The 25,148-nt window shown below is 40.8% G+C and overlaps 1 protein-coding gene across 2 annotated transcripts in view; it reads left to right on the plus strand.

Annotated features, from left to right (window-relative positions):
- Nucleotides 1-21,498: 21,498 nt before the first annotated feature.
- AFF4 (ALF transcription elongation factor 4) overlaps nt 21,499-25,148 on the plus strand; it is a 98,361-nt gene continuing 94,711 nt past the window's right edge. Inside the window, exon 1 of one of the 2 annotated variants that reach the window (XM_082725638.1) lies at nt 21,499-22,418. The gene's annotated coding sequence lies outside the window, so the exon portion shown is untranslated. The remainder of the gene's footprint in view (nt 22,419-25,148) is intronic. The other variant, XM_082725637.1, reaches the window with a different exon arrangement.

Consider the following 25,148-nt stretch of genomic DNA (forward strand, 5'->3'; position numbering starts at 1 on the left):
TAGAGTCTGAAACAATTGCCAGAAAGAGTTTAGATAATAAGCCTTTCACAGGAGGTATGTTTTGACTGAGAAAAAATTGGTGGGAATGGCTGGAAGCCTGTTTGTGTGGGACACCAGCAGAGGTTGAGGCTGCAACGGGGGGATATATTCCCAAGATTATTCTTTTTTTTTTTTTTTTAAAGATTTTATTTATTTATTTGACAGACAGATCATAAGTAGTCAGAGAGGCAGGCAGAGAGAGAGGGAGGGAAGCAGGCTCCCTGCTGAGCAGAGAGCCCGATGCGATCCCAGGACCCTGAGATCATAACCCGAGCTGAAAGCAGAGGCTTTAACCCACTGAGCCACCCAGGCGCCCCCCCCCCAAGTCTATTCTATGTCGGAGTAAGGAATTTGTATTTTATCTCACATTCAAAAAACATTTAAAATCTTTTTAAGAATGTTAAGACTGGAAGTAAAACCAATTGATTGACTTGATCTTAAGAAAAAGCCAAGCCCCAGAACTCCACTAAACCAAACTGTGACCCAAATTCTGTAATCTCAGTTTGTTTGAGATGGTTTACTGTTAGTGGGTTTTTTTTTTTTTAAGATTTTATTTTTAAATAATTTCTACACCCAAAGTGGGGCTCAAATTCGTGACCCTAAGATTAAGAGTCACATGCTCTACCAACTGAGTGAGCCAGGCACCCCTAATTTTACTTTTGTTACAGTAATATTAATGTAATTCTAGGAACAAATCAAAATATTATTAGGTCCTTCAGAAGATACCAAAAAGAAGAAAAGCATAGCAGTAGAGAGGGGATCAAAAATTAGGAAGACAAAAATTAGGATAGAGATAACGAAGACATTAATAAAATCCATGATGTTAGTGTTGTGTATAAATATATATGTATGTGTGTACGATTAATACTCAATTATATGAAATGCATGGCTTCATTTAATTAATCGATCATCTTTTTTTTTAATTTTTTTTTAAGATTTTATTTATTTATTTGACAGAGGGAGATCACAAGTAGGCAGAGAGGCAGGCAGAGAGAGAGAGGAAGCAGTCTCCCTCCTGAGCAGAGAGCCTGATGTGGGACTCGATCCCAGGACCCTGAGATCATGACCTGAGCCGAAGGCAGTGGCTTAACCCACTGAGCCACCCAGGTACCCTTAATCGATCATCTTTAACCAACATTTAAATGCTCAAGAAAAATTGTTTCTTCACATGTTATTAGATTTATTGGTTTATTTATTTATTTATTTTTAAAGATTTTATTTACTTATTTGTCAGAGAGTGGGAGAGAGAGAGCACAAGCAGGGGGAGGTACAGGCAGAGGGCTCAATGGGGAGCCCAACATGGGGCTGAGCTGAAGGCCGTTGCTTACCCGACTGAGCCACATAGGCATTCATAGATTTATTGTTAATACCTTTAACATTAAATTAAAAGAATGAGAGATGTTATTGCAGTTGTCCAGAAGAGAAATGAGGATCACTCCTGGATACTTTGGTCCTCAGAACCTTGACACATAACTTGTCCCCACCACTAAGTCCAGAGAGAATTCACCCCTTTACAGTAGAGTCTATATTGTGTGGGTTTTGTGCCCTTTCTTATAATCTATGCAAACCCAAATATTTACACACACCCAACACATTAATAATGATAGTGGAAAGGAGGGAAGCCTGGGTGGCTCAGTTTTTAAGCCTTTGGCTCAGGTCATGATCCCAGAGTCCTGGGTCCCACGTCAGGCTCCTTGGTCAGTGGGGACCCTGCTTCTCCCTCTCCCTCTCCCACTCCCCTGCTTGTGTTCCCTCTCTTGCTGTGTCTCCTCTCTCTGGCAAATAAATAAAATCTTAAAAAAAAAAAAAAAATGACAGGGACGCCTGGGTGGCTCAGTGGGTTAATGCCTCTGCCTTCGGCTCAGGTCACAATCCCAGGGTCCTGGGATCGAGCCCCATGTCGGGCTCTCTGCTCTGTGGGGAGCCTGCTTCCCTCTGTCTCTGCCTGCCTGCCTCTCTGCCTACTTGTGATCTGTCAGATAAATAAATAAAATCTTTTTTAAAAAATGATAGTCAAAAGGAGGTGACAAATATTATAGAACTTAGTGATCAGTTGATTACAGTGGAAAGGTATACCTGGAAGTTTCCAGCCAGATCTGTTGTTTGGATAAATATTGAAACAAAAATATCCATTCTAGTACAATAATAACAATAATAGCAGCTACAATCTTCACAAATATAAATTGACCCTAGCAAGTATTTTTTTTTTTTTTTTTTTTTTTAAAGATTTTATTTATTTATTTGTCAGAGAGAGAGTGAGCGAGAGCGAGCATAGGCAGACAGAGGGGAAGGCAGAGTCAGAGGGAGAAGCAGGCTCCCTGCGGAGCAATAGAGCCCGATGTGGGACTTGATCCCAGGACGCTGGGATCATGACCTGAGCCGAAGGCAGCTGCTTAACCAACTGAGCCACTCAGGCGTCCCTTTTTTTTTTTTATATTTTATTTATTTGACAGTAGGATCACAAGTAGGCAGAGAGGTAGGCAGAGAGAGAGAGGAGGAAGCAGGCTCTCCGCCGAGCTGAGAACCTGATGCGGGGCTCAATCTGAGAACCCTGAGATCATGACCTGAGCCGAAGGCAGAGGCTTTAACCCACTGAGCCACCCAGGCACCCCAAGGTCAAACTATTTTTATTAACATAATGGAATACTACAGTTTTTTAAAAACTTAAGATACTCCTTGGGTTGTTGTCTATAGATTTTTCAGTGACTAAATTGCTAGCAACTTTCATATTTGAGTGGTAAGATCATAGATGATATTTTTTTCTTTCCTTTCCAACTTCTCTTTAACACTTCAACATGGATGGAGCTAGAGAGTGTACTGCTAAGCAAAATAAGTCATTCAGAGAAAGACAACTACCATGACTTCACTCATATGTGGAATTTAAGAAACAAAACAAATGAGTAAAGGGGAGAAAGAGAGAGATGAACCAAGAGACAGATTCTTAACTACACAGAACAAGCTGATGGTTACCAGAAGGAACAGGAGTGGCAGGATGGGCGAAATAGGTGCTGGGGACTAAGGAGCTCTCTTATTGGGGCACCTGGGTGGCTCAGTTGTTAAGCATCGGCCTTTGGCTCAGTTCATGATCCCAGGGTCCTAGGATAGATCCCCGCATCAAACCCCACATCCGGCTCCCTGCCACAGGGAGCCTGCTTCACTCTCTCCCACTCCCCCTGCTTGTGTTCCCTCTTTCTCTGAGTCTCTGTCAAATGAATAAATAAAATCTTTAATATATATGTGTGTATATATATATATATATAATTTTTGATGATATATATCATAAAAAATATTGAAAAATGTTGAAAAAATATATATATTTTTAAAGATTTTATTTATTCATTTGACAGACAGAGATCACAAGCAAGCAGAGAGAGAGGAAGGGAAGCAGGCTCCCTGCTGAGCAGAGAGCCTGATGCGGGGCTCAATCCCAGGACCCTGAGATCATGACCTGAGCTGAAGGCCGAGGCTTTAACCCACTGAGCCACCCAGGCGCCCCTTAAAAAGATAATATTTTTTTAAAGGAGTGCTCTTATTGAGATGAGCACTGGTGATTATAATAAAAAAAACTTCTAAATAAACTTTACTGAGGTACAGTTGACAGAATAATCTGTATATATTTGAAGTGTATAATCTGACATATGTGCACATTCATGCAATGAACATCACCAAGATAAGTAAACCTCATCCCCAAAGTTCCCTTGTGTCCCTTTGTAGTCCTTCCCACCCATTCCTCCCAGTTTACTGACCCCCTTCCCCCTCAATAATCCCCAGACAACCACAAAAAAAATTAAACTATAACATAACTTGTGGGGTGCCTGGGTGGCTCAGTGGGTTAAGCATCTGCCTTTGGCTTAGGTCATGATCCCAGGGTCCTGGGATCCAGCCCCATTTAGGGCTCCTTGCTCATCTGGGAGTCTGCTTCTCTCTCTACCTCAACTTCTGCCTCTCCCCTTGCCCCTACTTGTGTTCTCTCTCACTCTCTATCTCAAATAAATAAATAAAAACCTAAATAAAAGCCCTATAGCATAGCTTGCATTTTATTATATAAATAGAATAATATAATATGTTTTTGGTATACCTTCTTTCTCTCAGCATAATTATTATTATTATTTTTAAAGATTTATTTATTTGACGGACAGAGATCACAAGTAGGCAGAGAGGCAGGCAGAGAGAGAGGAAGAAGCAGGCTCCCTGCTGAGCAGAGAGCCTGATGCGGGGCTCGATCCCAGCGTCCTGGGATCATGACCTGAGCTGAAGGCAGAGGCTTCAACCCACTGAGCCACCCAGGCGCCCCTCAGCAAAATTATTTTGAGAACCATTCTTATACCCATCAAAGTCCCTTCCTTTTTAGTAATGACTAGTATTGCATTGTATGGGCATATGAAATTTGTTGATCTATTCATATATTAATGGACATTTAGACAGACTGTTTCTATTTGGAGGCTGGTACAAATAAAGTTGTTCTAAACATTCACGTACAGGTCTTTGCATGGCCATATGTTTTCATTTCTCCTGGCAAAAGTCCTAGGGAGGATAATGAAATATACTCTGAACCCTAAATCAACCAAATAAAATGACAAAACAGAGAGCTATACTAATTACCAAATAAAGGAGATAAATGGAATTTTTAAAAAAGTAATTGATAAAAAAAAGACAACAAAAATCAAGTGGAACAATTGGACAAAAAATAAGATGATAGATTTAAACCTAAACACATCAATACTCTCATTAAATTTGAATGATCTAGGGCACCTGGGTGGCTCAGTGTGTTAAGCCTCTGCCTTCGGTTCAGGTCATGATCTTGGGGTCTTGGGATCAAGTCCCGTATCGGGCTCTCTGCTTGGCGGGGAGCCTGCTTCCCTCTCTCTTTCTCTGCCTGCCTCTCTGCCTACTTGTGATTTCTCTCTCTCTCTGTGTCAAATAAATAAATAAATAAAATTTTTAATAAAATAATTTTTTTCAATGATCTAAACATTCCAACTAAAAGCTATGGATTATCAGATTGGCAAAAAGAGCAAGACACGCTGCCAACCATAAATCCACAAATAGATACACCAACGTTAGTAAACAGAAAACTAGAGAGCACATATTATATAACAGAGTAGAAATCACCAGGGCTAAAGAAGATCATTTTGTATGATAATGGGGTCAATTCATCGAGAGGACATAACAATCCTAAGTATTGGTGCACTTTATACTGGATCTTGAAACTATATCAAGTAAAACTGATAGAAATAAAATGAGAAATAAACAAATTCATAGTATAGAGATTTCAATGTCCATAGTCAATAAGTGATAAAGCAAGTAGATGTAAAATCAGGAAGGATAAACAAACAATACAACCAACCAATTTGATATAAGTAGCATTTATAGAACACCGAACAATAGCAGAATACACAGTCTTTTCAAGGTACACCCAGAACATTTACTAAGGTATGTTTACCAAGGTTGCCCATATTCCTGATTATAAACCAATTCCTAATAAATAGAATTTAAGTCATGCAAGGTATATACAAGGCATATCTGACCACAGCAGAATTAAAGTAGAAATCAGTAACAGGAGCATCTTTAGAAAATCTCCCAGTGTGTGGAAACGGAATAATACACTTTTTCTTTTTTAAGAGTTTATTTATTTACCTGCGAGAGATAGAGAGAGAAAGCATGAGCAGGGAGAATGAGCAGAGAGGAGTGGTACCTGCAGATTAACCCCCTAACAAGGAGCCCAATGCAGGAATCTATCTCCTAGAACACTGAGATCATGACCTGAGCCCAAGTGAGAAGTTTAACCCCTAAGCCATCAAGGCACCCCTGAATAATACACTTTGATACAAACCCTGGATCAAAAAACTGAAAAGGAAAATTAGAAAATATTTTTCTAAGATGAAAGCAGAACATATCAGTATTTGTGAAATGCTCCTAAAGCAGTACTTACAGCAAATTTATAGTGCAAATACTAGGAAAAAAAGAAAGTTCTCAATCCATGACTTTGGCTTGCACCTTAGAAAGCCAGAAAAAGAAAAAATAAGAAAGAAAGAAAGAAAGAAAGAAAGAAAGAAAGAAAGAAAGAAAGAAAGAAAGAAAATAATGAAGATCACAGCAGAAACCAATGAAATGGAAAATGGTACAAACAATAGAGAAAGTCAATAAGTCCAGAAGATGGTTATACAAGAAGAGCAGTCAAATTGATAAACCATTAGCCAGACTGCTCAGGATAGAACGAAAGAAGGTATAAATTACCAGTATCAGGAATGAGATGACATCACTGTAGATTCCACAGATATTAAAAAGACTATAAGGGAATATATAACTTATTCATTTAATAAATTAGTTGAAACAAAAATACTTGAAAGCCAAACTAACAAGTTTCACCCAAGATAAACAGATGACTCAAATACCCAATATTTTTTTTAATATTTATTTATTTGACACACAGATCACAAGCAGGCAGAGTAGCAGGCAGAGAGAGAGAGGAGGAAGCAGGCTCCCCGCAGAGCAGAGAGCCCGATGCGGGGCCCGATCCCAGGACCCCGAGACCACGACCTGAGCCGAAGGCAGAGGCCCAACCCACTGAGCCACCCAGGTGCCCCGATTTTTAAAGAAATTAAAATTTCCCACAAACAAAAATCCATTCTTAAAGTGTTTTTGTACTTTTTTTTTTTAAAAGATTTTATTTATTTATTTGATAGAGAGAGAGACCTCCCGTAGGCAGAGTGGAAGGGAGAGGGAGAAGTAGGCTCCCAACCGAGGAGGGAGCCTGATGTGGGGCTTGATCCCAGGACCCTGAGCTGATCATGACCTGAGCTGAAGAGAGCCAAGTGACTGAGCCATCCAGGCGCCCCATATAAAATTTTTTTTTTTGAAGATCTATTCATTTTAGAGAAGGACAGAGGGTGTGTGAGCAGGGGGCAGGGAGGGGAAAGAAACTCAAGCCGACTCTGGACTCAATCCCATGACCTGAGGTCAAGCATCAGATGCTTAATCCACAGAACCACACAGGCATTCCTGGCCTGAATCCTTTTACACTTACTGAGACTTGTTTTATGATCTGGAGTATGGACTACCTTGGTAAATGTACCTTCATAGTGTACTTTGAAAAGAATGTATATTCTAGCATTGTTGGGTACAGTGTTCTATGTGAATTTACACAGGTTATGCATGTGAATAAAGACTAGAAATGAAATTGGACCAATATAAAAAATTGATTTTCGTGTTCATTAATGGGTTTTTTTCCCCTCATGTAAATGCTTAAGATCATATACAAGAGAAAACGATGGTTTGGATTGGTATAACCAGCCTCTTAGATGGTTTGAAATGATCCACATTTCCTGTTATTAATGCCCTGTGTAGTCCCTACCCACAGTGAATCAGGGCTAATCTACGTGACCAGGTGAATAATACAAAAGTGACAGTGTGTGACTTCAGAAGCTAGGTCATAAAGGTATTACAGCTTCTGCCTTGCTCTTGTCCCTTGAAACACTCACTCCTTGGTATGAGGATACTCAGGCAGTCTTGTAGAGAGACCCCAGTGGAAAGGAACAGCATCTTCTATATGACAACTATGACAACCAGCAGCAACCTACAAGCCACGTCTGATGTTCCATCCCCAGTTAAGTCTTCCAATGACTACTACCTCTTCAAAGACCCCTAAGCCAGAGTTGCCTACCAAAGCCATATCTGCATTCCTGACCCACCGAAATCGTGAGAGATAATAAATGGCTACTGCTCTTTTAAGCCACTAAGTTTCGAGCCATTTGTTATGCAGTAATTATGATTTAAAAACCCCAATGCTCAAGGGTGCCTGGGTTGCTCAGTGGGTTAAGGCCTCTGCTTTCGGCTTGGGTCATGGTCCCAGGGTCCTGGAATCGAGCCCCGTATCGGGCTCTCTGCTTGGCGAGGAGCCTGCTTCCTCCTCTCTCTCTGCCTGCCTCTCTGCCTACTTGTGATCTCTGTCTGTCAAATAAATAAATAAAATCTTAAAAAAAAAAAGTTAAAAAAAAAAACCCAATGCTCATATGTTTTAAAGTAAACATTTATTAAAAGAACATGTTTGGGGCACCTGGGTGGCTCAGTGGGTTAGGCCACTGCCTTCAGCTCGGGTCATGATCTCAGGGTCCTGGGATAGAGCCCCGCGTCGGGCTCTCTGCTCGGCAGGGAGCCTGCTTCCTCCTCTCTCTATGCCTGCCTCTATGCCTACTTGTGATCTCTCTCTGTCAAATAAATTTAAAAAAAAAAATCTTAAAAAAAAAAGACCATGTTTTAAGTTTTTCCTTAATATTCATCTCCTTTGAGAGGTTTTTTCCTGGCCAACCTAGCTAAAATAGTATCTGTAGTCATTTTATCCCTTTTCCCTTTTTCCTCTTTGTATTTATACCTGAGAGTTGATCATATGTAAGTGTGTATTTGTGTGTCTGTGTCTTCACTAAAATAGAAGCCCTATTAGAAAGAGAACTGTTTTGTTCACTACTGTCTCTACAGTCTAGAATGCTTATAATGCTATCTGGTAGACAATAGGCATTCAGTAGATAATTGTTAAGAGGATGAATAAATAAATGATAAATAAGATTGTTAGTATTCTCATTTGCCTTAATCGTTTACTTGGACTTCATTTCTGGGGTGGGGTGGGGGCGATAGATATATGGAGACTATAAACCATGAGCAACTTTGTATTAACTACTTACTATTTGCATTATAATAATTACAACAAAACATGATTGATGAAATGAAAAATAATGATGACACTTGGGGTTTTTTATTGATTCAGTTAAAAGGACATTGTGGTAGGCAGCCTCTAAAATGGACTCAACTCACTCCTGACTTTTGATATTCATGTCCTTGTACATCCCTTCCCAGATTGAATAGTCCTGACTTATGCAACCAATAGAATACCATAGCCATTGATGTGACTTCTGAGGCTAAATCATAAAAGGTATTGAAAATTAAAAAAAATTTTTTTTTTAAGATTTTATTTATTTATTTGACAGAGAGAGATCACAAGCAGGCAGAGAGGCAGGCAGAGAGAGAGGAGGAAGCAGGCTCCCTGCTGAGCAGAGAGCCCGACGCGGGGCTCGATCCCAGGACCCTGGGATCATGACCTGAGCCGAAGGCAGCGGCTTAACCCACTGAGCCACCCAGGCGCCCGGTATTGAAAATTTTAAATGGGGGGTGCCTCGATGGCTCAGTGGGTTAAGCCTCTGCCTTCAGCTCAGCTCTCTGCTCAGCAGGAAGCCTGCTTCCCCCTCTCTCTCTACCTGCCTCTCTGCCTACTTGTGATCTCTCTCTCTCTTTCTCTCTCTCTGTCAGATAAATGAATAATCTGAAAAAAAGGGGGGGTAATGAAAGTGAAAGGAATTTCTTTTAAAGATTTTTTTTTTAATTTATTTGACAGAGACAGAGAGATCACAAGTAGAGAGGCAGGCAGAGAGAGAGAGGGAAGCAGGCTCCCCGCTGAGCAGAGAGCGTGGCTCGATCTCAGGATCCTGGGATGATGTCCTGAGCCGAAGGCAGAGGCTTCAACCCACTGAGCCACCCAGGCGCCCCAGTGAAAGGAGTGTCTTTAAAAAAAAAAAAAAAAGGGGCGCCTGGGTGGCTCAGTGGGTTAAACCACTGCCTTAGGCTCAGGTCCTGATCCCAGAGTCCCGGAATGGATCCCCGAATAGGGCTCTCTGCTCAACGGGGAGCCTGCTTCCTCCTCTCTCTCTGCCTCTCTTTCTGCCTGCCTCTCTGCCTGCTTATGATCTCCGTCTGTCAAATAATAAAAAATAAATAAATAGTATTTTTAAAAAGGAAATTTTATTTTATTTTATTTTTAAAGATTTTATTTATTTATTTGACAGACAGATCACAAGTAGGCAGAGAGGCAGGCAGAGAGAGAGGAGGAAGCAGGTTCCCTGCTGAGCAGAGAGCCTGATGCGGGGCTCGATCCCATGGCCCTGGGATCACGACCTGAGCTGAAGGCAGAGGCTTTAATCCACTGAGCCACCCAGGCGCCCCAAAAAGGAAATTTTAAATGGGCTATCTCAGGACAGCTTAATTTCTTCACAAAAAGAAAAACAGAAAAGGAGGCTATAACCAAAGTAAGTTTCTAAGTGAGTCTTTGTCATCCAAGCAAAGAAAGCCATTTACTGATGGCAGGCTCATTAAATTACGTTTGATTACAGCAAAGAACTGTTTACAGAGAAAATAAACTTATTTAAGATGTTTAGCCTTCCCGTTAGAACAGTTGCTCAGAATAGAAGATATTGAGACCAACATCAATAGTCAATTAAGAAAAAAAATAGTCAATAAAGAAACAAGGTAAGTGATGTCAACTGGTTTCCTCGACTCTCTATTTTTTATGATAGTTGAGATGTAATCATCATACCATACAATTTACTCATTTAAAGTGTAATTCAGAGTTGTGCAGCCATCACCAGAATAAATATTGAATATTTTTATGACTCCAAAAAGAAACCCTATAACTATTAGCAGTTTTTACTCATTTCTTTCCTAACCACCCAGTCATTGGTAACCACAACCTCTTTCTGTTTTTAGACTTGCCTTTTGTGGACATTTCATATAAGTGGAATTTATATAATAAATTGTCCTTTGTGACTCAATTCATTCACTTAGCATAATATTATCAAAGTTCATCTATAGAGTAGCATGCATCAGTATTTCATTTTTGTTATTGCCAAATGATAAATATTCTGTTGTATAGACATACCACATTGTTTATCCATTCATCCAGTTGGACATTTGGGTTGTTTTCCTTCTTTTGGCTATTATAAGTAATGTTGCTATGAACATTGTGTACAAGTTTTTGTGTGGACATATGTTTTGAATTCTCTTGTATATATACCAAGGAATGGAATTTCTAGGACATATGGTAACTTTATGTTTAATCTTTTGAGGAAGTGACAGTTTTCCAAAGCAGCTGTACCATTTTATAATCCCAACAGCAATCTGCGAGTGTTCCAATTTTTCCACATTTTACCAACACTTGTAATTATCTGTCATTTTGATTATAGCCATCCTCACAAGTATAAAGTAGTATCTTTTGCATTGTGGGTTTTATTTTTTTTTTATTTTTTAAATCTTTAAATTTTGTTTCTTATTTTCAAAATTTTATTTAAATTCAATTTAGTCACATTGTGTGCTCTTAATTTTTTTTAAAAGATTTTATTTATTTATTTGACAGATATCACAAGTAGGCAGAGAGGCAGGCAGAGAGAGAGGGGGAAGCAGGCTCCCCGCTGAGCAGAGAGCCCGATGCGTGGATGCGTGGCTCTATCCCAGGACCCTGGGATCATAACCTGAGCTGAAGGCAGAGGCTTTCACCCACTGAGCCACCCGGGCGCCCCTGCTCTTAATTTTATTAATTTGCATTTCCCTAATGGCTTAGTGATGTTGAAGATCTTCTCATGTGCTTATTGACCATTTGCATATCTTCTTTAAAGAAATGTTGGGGCACCTGGGCAGCTCAGTGGGTTAAAGCTTTTGCCTTCAGCTCAGCTCATGATCCCAGTCTCCTGAGATCGAGCCCCGCATCTGGCTCTCTGCTCCACAAGGAGCCTGCTCCTCCTCTCTCGCTCTCTCTGCCTGCCTCTCTCCCTACTTGTGATCTCTGTCTGTCAAATAAATAAATAAAATCTTAAAAAAAAATTTATTCAGATCTTCTGCCTACTTTTGAAAAACAGGGTATTTGTCTTGTCTTCTCATTTTCTTTCTTTTTTTTTTTTAAAAGATTTATTTATTTATTTATTTATTTGACAGAGAGATCACAAGTAGACAGAGAGGCAGGCAGAGAAAGAAGCAGGCTCCCTGCTGAGCAGAGAGCCTGACATGGGACTCGATCCCAGGACCCCGAGATCATGACCTGAGCCGAAAGCAGTGGCTTAACCCACTGAGCCACCCAGGTGCCCTCTTCTCATTTTCTTGATGCTGTTCTTTGATGTACAAAAGTTTTTAATGTTGAAGAAGTCTATCTTTTTCTTTCACTGCTTGTCTTTTTGGTGTTGTATTCTTTTAAATTTCCTAGACCCGATTCCAATATGGGAGGGGTTCCCCCACACCAACACCAAGCCATTTTTGGATACCTGGTGGATGTCCAAGAATTCAGCTCAATTCTGACACCATCTACCCAGAGATAGCATCAGATTCCACACACTCAGGGCTCAGTCCTACAAGATGCCTTCTATCCCCCACTTAGGATGCCAGACACAAGCCCCAGGCTATAACTTGTGTTTCTGACCAACCAGCTACAGATTGTGGAGGGACTAAATAACCTCCTCCTTAGCTCACGGAACTCAGGGAAATAGTCGTGTTTACTGGTGTATTAAAGGATATGATAAAGGATATGACTCAACATGCAGATGAAGAGATATACAGAGCGAGGTATGGGGAAAGTGCACAGAGCTTCCACACCCTCTCCAAGTATGTAATTCTCCCCCAGAAGCTCTCAGAACCAGTACTTTTTGGTTTTTATGGAAGCTTCATTGCATAGTCATGATTGATTAAGTAACTGGCCACTGGCTTAGTCAACCTTTTCCCTTCTGGGAGGTTGGGGAGTAAGGGGTTGTGAATGGGACTGATAGTTTCAACCTTCCCATCACATAGTTGGTCTTCTTGGTAATCAGTCTCCATCCTTAGGTGAATCCCAGAAGTCACCCTATTAATAAATGAAAGATGCCTTATCACTCTCAGCACTTAGGGAATCCCAAGGGTTTGGGAAGCTGTGAGCCAGAAATTGTGCACAAGCACCAAATATATAAGAAATACATTTGGCTATTCACATATAAATACACATTTAAATTATAAATCACAATATCACACCTTTCTAATAAACTATTGCCTAGTCCAAGTCTTAAAACTTATGCCTATGTTTTCTTTAAGAGTTTTACAGTTTTAGCTCTTAAAATTAGATCTTTGATTCATTTTGAGCTGATTTTTGTATATGGCAAAAAGTAGGGGTCCAAATTCATTCTTTTGTATATGGATATGTTGTTGCCCAGTACTCTTTGTTGAAAAGAGTATTGCTTGCCTATTGTATTACCTCGGAACCCATGTGGAAAACCAACTGATAAGTGTTAGGAATTATTTATAGTTTCTCAATTCTATTAATCCATGTTGTCTTCAACTCTTTTTTTTTTTTTTTTTAAAGATTTTATTTATCAGAGGGAGAGAGGGAGAGAGAGCAAGCACAGGTAGACAGAATGGCAGGCAGAGGCAGAGGGAGAAGCAGGCTCCCTGCTGAGCAAGGAGCCCGATGCGGGACTCGATCCCAGGACGCCGGGATCATGACCTGAGCCGAAGGCAGCTGCTTAACCAACTGAGCCACCCAGGCGTCCCTGTCTTCAACTCTTGATAAGCCCAGGGATGTTATGCCATTCTGTCAGTTGTTTATTCAAGGAATCAATGTTGATTTAGAAGTGACCGAAGAAATAGCCTCTAAGACTAGTCTGTGAGAATATTTTCTACGTGTGAGAATATTTTCAAAGAAATTGAGGAAACACTAATTCACTATAACTGGAAGTTGAGTGGGATAAGATGTGTTACAATCAATGGTACTAATATGTGAGAAGCAGAAAAAATTCGGTTGAACAGATTTATAAAGTTTTTGAAAATGTAAGGTGTCTAAAGCCAGCCTTAGGGCAAACATTTGAATTTATCACATGTTATTGAACCAATGGTGTCAACAATGAACTTCATTTGCTCCCTTAGATTTAACCATCATGAGTTCCAGGAATTTCTTTCAGAAATAAACCTGGTTATCCTGACTCTGCCACATTAGTTTCATGGCTTAGTAGGGGTTAAAGTATAGTCGTGATTGTTGGAGCTCAGGACATGGATGGAAATTTTTAAAAATGATGGTAAAATAGTAAAACATAAAATTTAACATTCTAACCATTTTCAAGTGACCATTTCAGTGGTGTTAAGTACATGCACTTTGTTGTGAAACCATCTCCACCATCGTCAGTATCCATCTGCAAAACTCATCTCATCATGAGAAACAGAAACTCTATACCCATTAAACAAAGTTCCCATTCTCCCATTCCCCGATATCCTGGCAACCATCATTCTACCTTCTGTCTTTATGAATTTGACTAGTCTTGGTACTCATAGAACTGGAATATTACAGTATTTGTCTGTTCTGTGACTGACTTATTTCACTGAGCATAACATCCTCAAGTTTCATCCATGTTACAGCATGTGTCAGAGTTTCCTTCCTTTTAAGGTTGAGTAATAAGCTCTTGTATGAGTATACCACATTTTACTTATCCGTTCATTCATCGATGGACACTTGGGTTGCTTCCACCTTTTGGCGATTGTGAATACAACGAGACAGAGGTTTTTATGAATGAGAATTGCCCTCATCTACTGTTGAACACGAAATAATTTGGAAATTGGCTTTTACTGACGACTCAGTGTTGCGTCTTAATGAGTTCAACCTGGAATTACAAGGCAAACTGTTCATACGTGAAAACTTTTACCACAGTGAAGTTATTTCCGCAACAATAACTTTTTTTGAAGACAAATGATGTAAATTGCTTCACACACTTCCTGTGCTGTCAAAAGTTACAGCGAGAAGTAAAATGTGCATTACCACACAAATTTGCTGCGTATATCTTTTCTGAGTTCAGTGCCTACAGTGTTTTCTGGACTTCACTTCAGAACTAAAGGAAATTTTCATATTTTAAAATCCACCTATCTATACAACTGAGGATCTCCCATTCAATCTTTAATTAGAGGTGATTGCCCTTCAAGGTAATGATTTGTCCTAAGGAATACATCAAGAAAGAACTTAGTGAAATTCTATACATTTTTTTCCAAGAAATGAATATTCCTTTTTTTTTTTTTTAAAGATTTTATTTATTAGAAAGAGAGAGTGAGCATGAACTCTGAGATCAGGACCTGAGCCGAAGGCAGATGCTTATCAGACTGAGCCATCCAGGCACCCCAAGACATGCCTATTCTTAATATCACATGCCAACAGATTGATATTAGTATTTGGCAGTACCCATCTGTGTGAAAAGATGTTTTCAAAAGTGAAATAGAATTTCATTACAGATAAGCATTAACAGATCAGTATTTGAAAGCACTTTTTTAAAAAATGTAAGCTCTAAAAATCAAACATGAGGTTTGAACTCAAGACCCCAAGATCAAGATTCCTATGCTCTACCACCTGAACCAGCCAGGCACCCCTGAATGCACTTCTGGTGACAGGAAACATTAATTCTGAATCCCAATCAAGTGAAATGTTATCTTCACTCCCTGCCAAAAAAGAAAAATTACTATCCTTATTAGTAGACTTGAATTACAAAGCTTACTCAAATTTTGAATTTTATCAAAAAAATTAATAGGAGCGCCTGGGTGGCTCAGTTGGTTAAGGCTCTGCCTTAGGCTCAGGTCATGATCTCGGGGTCCTGGGATCGAGCCCTGCATCGGGCTCTCTGCTTTGTGGGGAGCCTGCTTCCCCTTGCCTCTCTGCCTACTTGTGATCTCTCTCTCAAATAAATAAATAAAATCTTTTAAAAAAAACTTAAAAAATTTAATGGAAAAAATTAAATCTATTGTTATATACCTACATAAAATCCTTGATTTTGCTGCTTGGCCTGCAATGCCTAAGCTATTTACTATCTTGCCTTTATAGAAAGTGTTGGCCATCTCTGGATCTCTCCAGTGAAAGAGCTCAAAACCAAGTGTTAGGGCACTTGTATTCAGAAGTCAGAAAAAGGTAAAGGATCTTCTGCAAATGAGCCTGAAAAGTAGCAACCAGGGGTTTTAGAGAGAAATTCAATAGTGGGGCATCTCTAAAAAATACAGAAGTGTTTCAAACCAGGGGAAATGGTCAGCTGTATTAAATGTCAGTAAAGTAAAGACAAAGATTCAACTTTTGAATTTGGCAATGTGGTCATTGTTGGTGTTCTTGGTGAGTGGTTTCAGTGTCATGGTGGTAATGGACAAGACAGAGATGAAAAGGTTGGGAAGATGAAATAACACATTGAAAGTATTTAGCACTGGGGGGCCTCAATGGCTCAGTCAGTTGAGCAACTGACTCTTGGTTTCAGCTCAAGTCATGACCTCCTGGGTTCAGAGATGGGGCTCCACACCCAAAGGAGAGTCTGCTTGAAGATTCTCTCCCTCAGCCCTTCTCCCACTCACAGGAGCATGCACACCCACTCTCTCTCTCTCAAATAAATAAATATTTTTTTAAAAACCCACTTATTTAATTTATGTATTTTAAATTTTATTTTATTCATATATTATAAATATATATTTATATATTTTATTTTACTTATTTATTTGACAGAGATCACAAGTAGGCAGAGAGGCAGGCAGAGAAGGAGGGGGGAAGCAGGTTCCCTGGAGCCCAATGCAAGGCTTGATCCCAGGATGCTGGGATCATGACCTGAGCTGAAGGCAGAGGCTTTAACCCACTGAGTCACCCAGGCACCCCTCAAAATCCCATTTAAATGAACATCAGACTGCTCAACTTTTCAGTAGATAACTTTATATTTTAACTTTTTTTTTCTCTTAGTGCTGAATCTTTTCTATTTTTTCAGTAGATGACTTTAAATGACTGTGTACAACAAAATAGCAGCCCCCCAAAGTTGTGCATGTACTAATCCCTCGAAACTTTGAATATGCTGTGTTACAGGACAAAGGGATATAGGGTGGCAGGTAGAATTAAGTTGTTAATTCAGTCGACCTTAAAATAGATCTTTCTGGATTATCTGAATTGGCCCACAGTAATCACAGGGGTTCTCAAAAGTAGAAGAGGGAGCAGAAGAGAAAGTCAGAGTGATGTGATTTAGGAAAGTACTCACCCAGCAATTGCTGACTCCGAAGATGAAAGGGGCTATAAGCTGAAGGATGTGGATAGCCTCTCCAAGCTGGAAAAGACAAAGAAAGGGATTGTCTCCTGGAGTGTCCAGAAGGATTCAGTCTGCCAACAACTTGGTCTTAACCCAGCAAGATCAGTGTCAGACTTTGGACTTACAAAATTATAAGATGATAAATTTGTGCAATCTTAAGCCCCTAACTTTGTGTTTGTTAGAGCAGCAATAATAGCTAATACACTCTCCAAGACTCTTAAAACCCCCTTACTGTGTCTACTAATCCTAACCTATTATGTCATGATTGTCACCAAATCCTAATCAAACCTCCTGATTGAAGAGCCCCCTTAAACCAGACCCCAAAACCTTCCCTCTTGGAAATGTTACTGAGACTGTCAAAGTACTGATCCCTCTTATCAGTAAACAATAAAGTTTTGCCTTATCACCATATTGTTTGGGTGTATTTTTTGGGAAGGGAATTTGACAATGGTTTTATCCATGTGCCTAGAATGGTACCTGCTATATACAGATGTTTAATAAATGTCAATGAATAAAATTTAAGCTTCTAAAATAATATGAAATGATATTTATGTCGATGAAGTTGTGACGTGGTATTTCCAACCTAGATGTGACTCTTAGAAAATAATTTTAGGGAAACCTGGCTGGCTCAGTAGAGCATAGAACTCTTGATTTTGGGGTTGTAAGTTCAAGTCCCACACTGGATGAGCAGATTACTTAAAAATGAAATATGTTTTCTAAAAAAAACATTAATTTTAAAAAACCCTAAATTTAAAGCCTGAATGAAACTTTGCACATAGATGTTTATATCGGCTTTATTCATAATCACTACAAACTGGAAACTCAAATGTCTTTCACCTAATGAAGGGATGAACAAGCTGTGTTAAAGCCGTATAATAGATTGCCACTCAGCAATAAAAAGGAATAAATTACCAATACATGCAATGACAGTGGATGAATCTCAAATGCATTATGCTAAGTGAAATAAGAGAGATTTAAAAGGCTACAAATTGTATGACTCCATTTATGTTATAGTCTGGAAATGGTAAAAGAATAGGGGAAGAAAGCATATCAGTGGTTGCCAGGAACTGGGGTTGAGGTGAGGTGTTCACTACAAAGGAGAATGAGGGAATGTTTTGGTGTAATGGAAATGTTATATGTCCTGATTATGGAGGTAGTTACACAACTGTACACATTTGTCTGAACTCATTATTAAAGATTTTATTTATTTATTTGACAGAGAGAAATCACAAGTAGATGGAGAGGCAGGCAGAGAGAGAGAGAGGGAAGAAGGCTCTCCGCTGAGCAGAGAGCCCGATGCGGGACTCGATCCCAGGACTCTGAGATCATGACCTGAGCCGAAGGCAGCGGCTTAACCCACTGAGCCACCCAGGCGCCCCAAGAAGGATGCATTTTATTGTATGTGAATTATATCTCAAAAAATGACTTAAAAAAAAAAAAAAAAACAGAACTCCGGGTGCCTGGGCAGCTCAGTTGATTGTCTGACTCTTGATTTTAGCTCAGGTCATGATCTCAGGGTCGTGAGATGGAGCCCTGAGTTGGGCTCTGCGCTGGGATTGGAGCCTGCTTAAGATTCTCTCTTCCTTTCCCTCTGCCTCTCCCCTTTCCTTCTTGCCCCCGACCTTCCCTCTTCCTCTGCCCCTCCCCCCTCTGAAAATTTTTTAAAAATAAAAATCTTAAAAACCAGAACTCTACTCAGAACTGCTACAGAACAATATATACTGAATACTTTGTTAAAATCTGGCATGTAAATATAACAATCATCTATTTCTTTGAGGTTTTTTTTTTCTTACAGCTCTGGTTGGTATTTTCTACTATTTCTCCATTCTGTGAAGTTGACTTACATTCTGGAACATAAAAATAGAGAAAATTCTCTGTTAAAATGGATGCATCTGGGGGCGCCTGGGTGGCTCACTATGTTAAAGCCTCTGCCTTCCGCTCAGGTCCCAGGGTCCTGGGATAGAGCCCCACATCGGGCTCTCTGCTCAGCAGGGAGCCTGTTTCCCTTCCTCTGTGCCTGCCTTTCTGCTTGTGGTCTGTCTGTCAAATAAATAAATAAAATCTTTAAAAATCTGATCAAATAAAATGATAAGAGCTTTAAAATGTTATATATTGAGAAACAATTCTAGAAATTTTTCTTTCATTGCTGGTAGGGAAGAAAATTCTTATTTGTGGAATAATGCCAAGAAAAAGCCTCCATTTTTAAAAAAAGATTTTTAAACTCTTTTTTTTTTAAAGATTTTTATTTATTATTTATTTGACACAGAGAGATCACAAGTAGGCAGAGAGGCAGGCAGAGAGAGAGAGGAGGAAGCAGGCTCCCTGCTGAGCAGAGAGCCCGATGCGGGACTCGATCCCAGGACCCCGAGATCATGACCTGAGCCGAAGGCAGCGGCTTAACCCACTGAGCCACCCAGGCGCCCTAAAAAAAGATTTTTATTTATGTATTTGAGAGAGAGATTGAGAGAACTAGTGGGAAAAGGGGCAGAGGGAGAAACGGACTCCCCACTGAGCAGGGAGCCAAACATGGGACTCCATCCCAGGACGCTAGGATCATGACCTGAGCCTAAGGTAGACGCTTAATTGACTGAGCCAACCAGGCACCGAAAAGTCTTCATTTTCTACTCTCAATCCCTATTTTCTGTTTTTTAAGTAAGTTGCTCACTTTATAGTGAAAGGTTATCACGATCCTTTACAGGACAAAAAGCATCTCATCATTTGGTTAGCCAAACAATTTATTCCAAAATAAGTAAAGGAAACTTCTTGTAAAGTTTGTTTAGTATCAATTTGGCATCTTAATACTTCTTTAATTATGGTATAAAGTGATAATCTTTCTCTTACCCCTTATCATCCCTACTCTCTCCCAATATAGCCTTGTAAATCTTCCCAGGCAAAATTTGAAAGAAAGCAAATAAAATTCGTGCAACTTCTATGGAGAATAATTTTTTTAAAGATTTTATTTATTTATTTGATAGAGAGAGATCACAAGTAGACAGAGAGGCAGGCAGAGAGAGAGAGAGAGGGAAGCAGGCTCCCTGCCGAACAGAGAGCCCGATGCGGGACTCGATCCCAGGACCCTGAGATCATGACCTGAGCCGAAGGCAGCGGCTTAACCCACTGAGCCACCCAGGTGCCCATATGGAGAATAATTTTGCAATATCTACCAAAATTAAAAATACCTTTTGATCTAAAGCTTCCAGTCTAAGGATTTATTGGTATAGTTTCCCTTTGTGTGGTGTAATTAGTTATCAGTTGCTGCTTAGTTTGTGATGATATTGGCTTGGCAACAATCTAAATGTCCACCCACAGGCAATTGATTAAATATGATATTTGCATACAATGGAAAACTATACTGCCACTAGGAAGGATGAAGCAGTTCTTTATGCAGTCATACGCGATGATGTATAGAAGCAGAAAAACGTTCACCTTTAGCACAGAGAGGTGATCTATAGCCTCCACAGTTTAGATAAGTATCAAACATGGGCTGATTGCTACATTCTTAAAGGGTCTTATGACTGCCTGTAAAGCTCACTGATAGTTAATATCAGGCTGAACCATAAGCACCAGAGAAATCTTCCAAAACTAGTTTTACCAGTAGAATTTCGAGGAAGACATTTTTAATACTCGCTGCACATCCCCTCCCCCTTGAGCTCTAAGCAGATAACCACTGGCTTCATTCAGCAAAAGTGCAGCTCCTTCTGCTCCTGTTCTGGTGCTATAAGGTAAACACCTTTTTGCACCAAAAATGTCTCAAGAATTCTGGACTGTTTGCTTGTGGCCCGACATCAATAGGGAAGAATATCCAGGCTATTTTAAGAGAAAAAAGGAAGGAACTTAACAGTCTATATAGTACATTATCTTTCCTGTAAAAAGAAGTGTAACTATTATCATGTTTATTTGTAACATTTCTTGGGATACATTAGGAAATGCTAAATGATTGCCTCTGAGACTATGGTAGTTGAAGGGCAAGGATGGGAGCGGGAATTATTTTTCATTCTATTTCATCATAGTCCTTTTTGGATTTTGAATTAATACACTTGTTCATTTTATAGACACATATAGATAAAATCTGTACAGATATATACAGTGAAGCTTAAAAAATAATAGGTGGTCAGTTCAGAATTAAAAAAAAAATTGTACTTCTATGGATGCTGGTGAATTACCATTTGTTAGGGCTGATAAAAACATTTTCGTACGCACATTCCTTATAATAGTTTATCACAAAGCTCCTTAAAAACCTTGAACCTTATCAAAAGCAATCTTTAAAATGCTTTTTTTCTTCAAGTTAGTAGAAGGTAAAACAACGCAGCTTCCTGAGGCTTCTTCACAGAGGGGGAAAAAAACCAACAGGTAAGAGGCAGGAGATTATAAAGTGTTTTTCAAATGATGAGCTGGAGGTAGTTTCTCTGAACAGTTAACCAAACTGAGTTCTGTGAGACCCTTCGAAAATCCTGTCTGGTCTGTAACCATTATTTTACTCTCAATTAAATTACAGCTTGCCCTGACTAGCAGGATGTTAAAAGATGAAGGAAAGTGTTGAAAATGATATTCTGAAGAACAGTATTAGTGGCAGAAAACGTTTCGATGACGAACAAAAAAAGGGTTGGCGAGGTTTCATGGGAGAAGTCCAAGGGAGGTTCCTAGCATCCTCCCGCGTGAGTCCTCGGAGACTTCCTTTCTCTGCCGACCTGTTGAGGGCTGCTGGACTCGGGGCATCGACGTCAGCACCGGGAAGCCGGTCCAGGGGGCTCAGGGTTCGGTTAGACCCCGGCCAGGGGCGGACAGCCTGAGCCCCGTCACCTGAGCCCCAGAACCGGTAGATCCGGCTAGGCCCGGCCCCGCCCTTCCGAACCTCGGTAGCGGCTACGTGCACAGGAGGGTGTGATCTGCAGGCCGGGTCCTGCCCGACCGCCCCTGCGCCCCGCGGCCACGGGGCCCAGGAACTCGGGCCTAGGCCACCCGGGCCAGTGCTTCCGCCTGTCCCGGGTCGTCCGACCCGACAGCCGCGCAAGTCACCGCCCCGTGTCGCCTCCCGTCACTGCAGGCCCCGCGGCCCCGCAGCCCCCAGCATTTCTGGCGGGGAGGGGCGCGGCGTCGCCACGTGACGCCTCGCCCCCGCCCGGCCCTGGTCACATGGGTGGCACGGCCGCTGCGTCAGTCACAGTCCTGGCTGCGGGAGCCGAGTCGCCGTCGCCGCCGCCGCCTCCAGCGGACGGGGCGGGGATCCCGGTGCCAGGTCCTCGTCGGCCCGCCCCTGCCGCCTCAGTCGGCCGTCCCGGCCTGGGCCCGACCGTCATGGAGCGGGGCGGGACCTCCGCCTGTTCCGTGTGAGGCGCGTCGCCGCCGCCCCCGCCTGCTCCTTTCCAGACCTCCCGAACCTTCGCCGCCGCCCGGAGCCCCTCGCCCTTGGCAGCCTGTCGCCGCCCCCCGGGCGGGCTCGAATGCGCGTCCGGTGAAGGTGCAGGCCGGGTGCCGCCGCTGCCGCAGCTGGGAGATGGTTCGGGCCTAGCGGAGCAGGGATTGGAGGTGAGAGGGGCTGACGGAACTGGCTGAGGGCCGGGCCTGGTTAGGCGGCCGGGTGGGGGTGGGGAGACGGAGAACCGGGTCCGCCTGGGGGCTCGGGGAGATCTTCCAGGCCCGGGCAGCTCGACCCGGCTTCGCCTCTCTTTTTTCCGTTTCACCGTCCCCCCTCCCCCGCCCTCGGACAAAAAAAATAAATAAATAAAAGGCTAACCCATCCTAACAAAAATTCCCAGAAATCCCTCTTTTCGCCGTTTCTCCTCTACGCTTTCGTTTCTTAATCCATTCCTTCCCTCAGGAATTCCAGCGACTGATTTGTTACTTTTTAATACCCTCTTCAATGGGAAGTTATTTCTAGTTAAAGAGAAAATAGGCCCAGATTCTAGCTATCATTACCCAACTAGTTCTCGCTTTCCTTCTCGCGATCCTGCGCACGTCTCCCCCCACCCCCACCTTCTCTGCAAAAAAAAAAAAAAAAGGAAAAAAAATTTTCCACCTTCGTCTAGGGAAGGGGATTGACTAGAAATGGGAATGTGGGGGGTGTAATACTTGAATACCCCCCATAACTTCGCAATCTGTCTGTTAGCTAGTTATCCCGATAGCCTGTATTTGGATATTGATGTTTAGGCCTTTCCTCCAGCTGCCTGTGCCCGGGGTTAATCTCGTAATTGACGTCAGTGCTTTGTTCCTTCCACTTTGCTGTTCTTCCACTCTTTGAGGATGGATCATGGGGTCTAGGACTTTGAGGAGTATCTTTATTGCTTTTTCTCTCACAATGGATATCATTTATAGGAAGTTGAAAGTACAAATCTGAAATGCTCGTGTATGGAGTTCAAGTGAGACGAAGAGTTCGATTTAGGGTTCTCGCAGTCAGTTGCAATTCAGAATTGTACCATCTCTTTCCTGATGGCCTTATGGAAATTTTAACCTAAGGCCAACCCCTTTTCCAGTGACCGGTATTTGTCTTGATGGCATCTAAGCTCGAAGAGTCTGTGAATAAGATGTTTTTAAATGTGACGTCTAAAATACGTGTGATTTTTAGGACTCAGGTGTTAAAAGCTCAGAGCTTTGTCCATATTGATTCTGCAAAGCTTTGTAAAGTGCTTTTTTATTTAACTGTACTTCGACTTAATCAAAATTGAAATATTTATGAGAATTTTCTTAATTTGGCATTTGATAAAGAGCCTTTGTGGCCTGCGAATGTGCTTGGAATCATCTTTGGTCCTATGTGCATAAAGAAGAGTTGGCAGGTGGCCACTTGGTTTTTAACAAAGCTGGCTTCTTTAAATTTCTCAGGTTTATTTTCCTTATTCATCACTGCATCCTTAATTCTCTAAATATTAAAAAAATACCTTAAGAAATTAGTTTTACTTATCTTTTAGAGTCACTTTACCTGGATGCAATATATATACATATATATTTTTTAATATCAGTAGTTTCATTCAGTTTGTGGTGGCTTGCATGCTGATAACTTTGGCTTTTTTGTTAGCTATGCAGGAACCGTAGGCAAATTCTACTTATAGTAAAATTTTGAGTCAGTTGGGGACAAGATAGCAGGTCTGTGAATGGCCCAACCTTTACTGCCTGGGTAAAAAAAAAAAGAGCTTAACTGTGTTAATTGGAAAGTGCTCAACAGTTTTGGGGTGTAAAGATGATTGTACAGTGCTTTGGTGAAGCTCTGTTATTAAGAATTACTAAAGATAGAATATTTTCATTCGATTCACTTTCTGCTTGTCAGATGACATAGATTATCTGTGTTCTTGAGTTATTGTATGGCTTTTGTAACAGTTGGTATGTTCTCCTTTTGTATTGTAATTTTCTTATAGGTCTTTTGTAGTGTGCTTAGAACAAGAACTATATTTATATTTCTCCTGTCCTCCCCAGTATTTTATACAACTATTAGATTGAATTTGAATATCATACCCAACCTAAGATTTCACAAAAGTGTAAAGAAAACTGTATGAACAAGTAAGTGATCAGTATTTGAAGGGGAAAATGTGACTTTCAGCTGCAGAAGATGACAGAAGATGAAGCCTTCTAAAAGTTCTTTATCTTACCTTTTTTGAAGAGTTAAGGTAAATGTCATGGCTTTATGTGTACCTGAGAGGAACAAAGAAAACAGGTATTTCTTCTTTTGTGGCCATCTACTGGTTTGGAATGAAGTCCAAAATGTATAAGGCCTTCTCTTCAAAGTATTTTTCATAAAATCAAAGAGGTGTTCTTATAGGTATTGAAGACACACCTGAACAATGATCCGGAAGTGCCATGTGTATTATAAGAATTGAAGTTTTATTTTTTATTTTAGCTCTATGCTCCGGGTAGCTTACTATTAAAACTTTACTTGTGTCAAATATACTAAAAAAAAAATTTTTTTTAACTTTCCTATATAATGTACAGGTTTCCCAGCTTTTGAACTCCCAGTCCTCATTATATTTACTCATTTTCTTTTTCATTTCCTCTGATAAGTTGGAATGATTATGCTTGATTTCTGGGAGGGTGTGTGCCAGTCTCTGTTATTGTGAAATAAGGTGTAGTCAGTGATTAAAGACTGCTTAAAGGCCAACCTCACTTTGCTGCTTTTTCCTTTGATTTAAGAAAAGCACCTCTAGGGACGCCTGGGTGGCTCAGTTGGTTAAGCAGCTGCCTTCGGCTCAGGTCATGATTCCAGCGTCCTGGGATCGAGTCCCACATTGGGCTCCGTGCTCCGCAGGGAGCCTGCTTCTCCCTCTGACTCTG

This window comes from Mustela nivalis (assembly GCF_964662115.1).
Source record: "Mustela nivalis genome assembly, chromosome: 3".
NCBI classification, from domain to species: Eukaryota; Metazoa; Chordata; class Mammalia; order Carnivora; family Mustelidae; genus Mustela; species Mustela nivalis.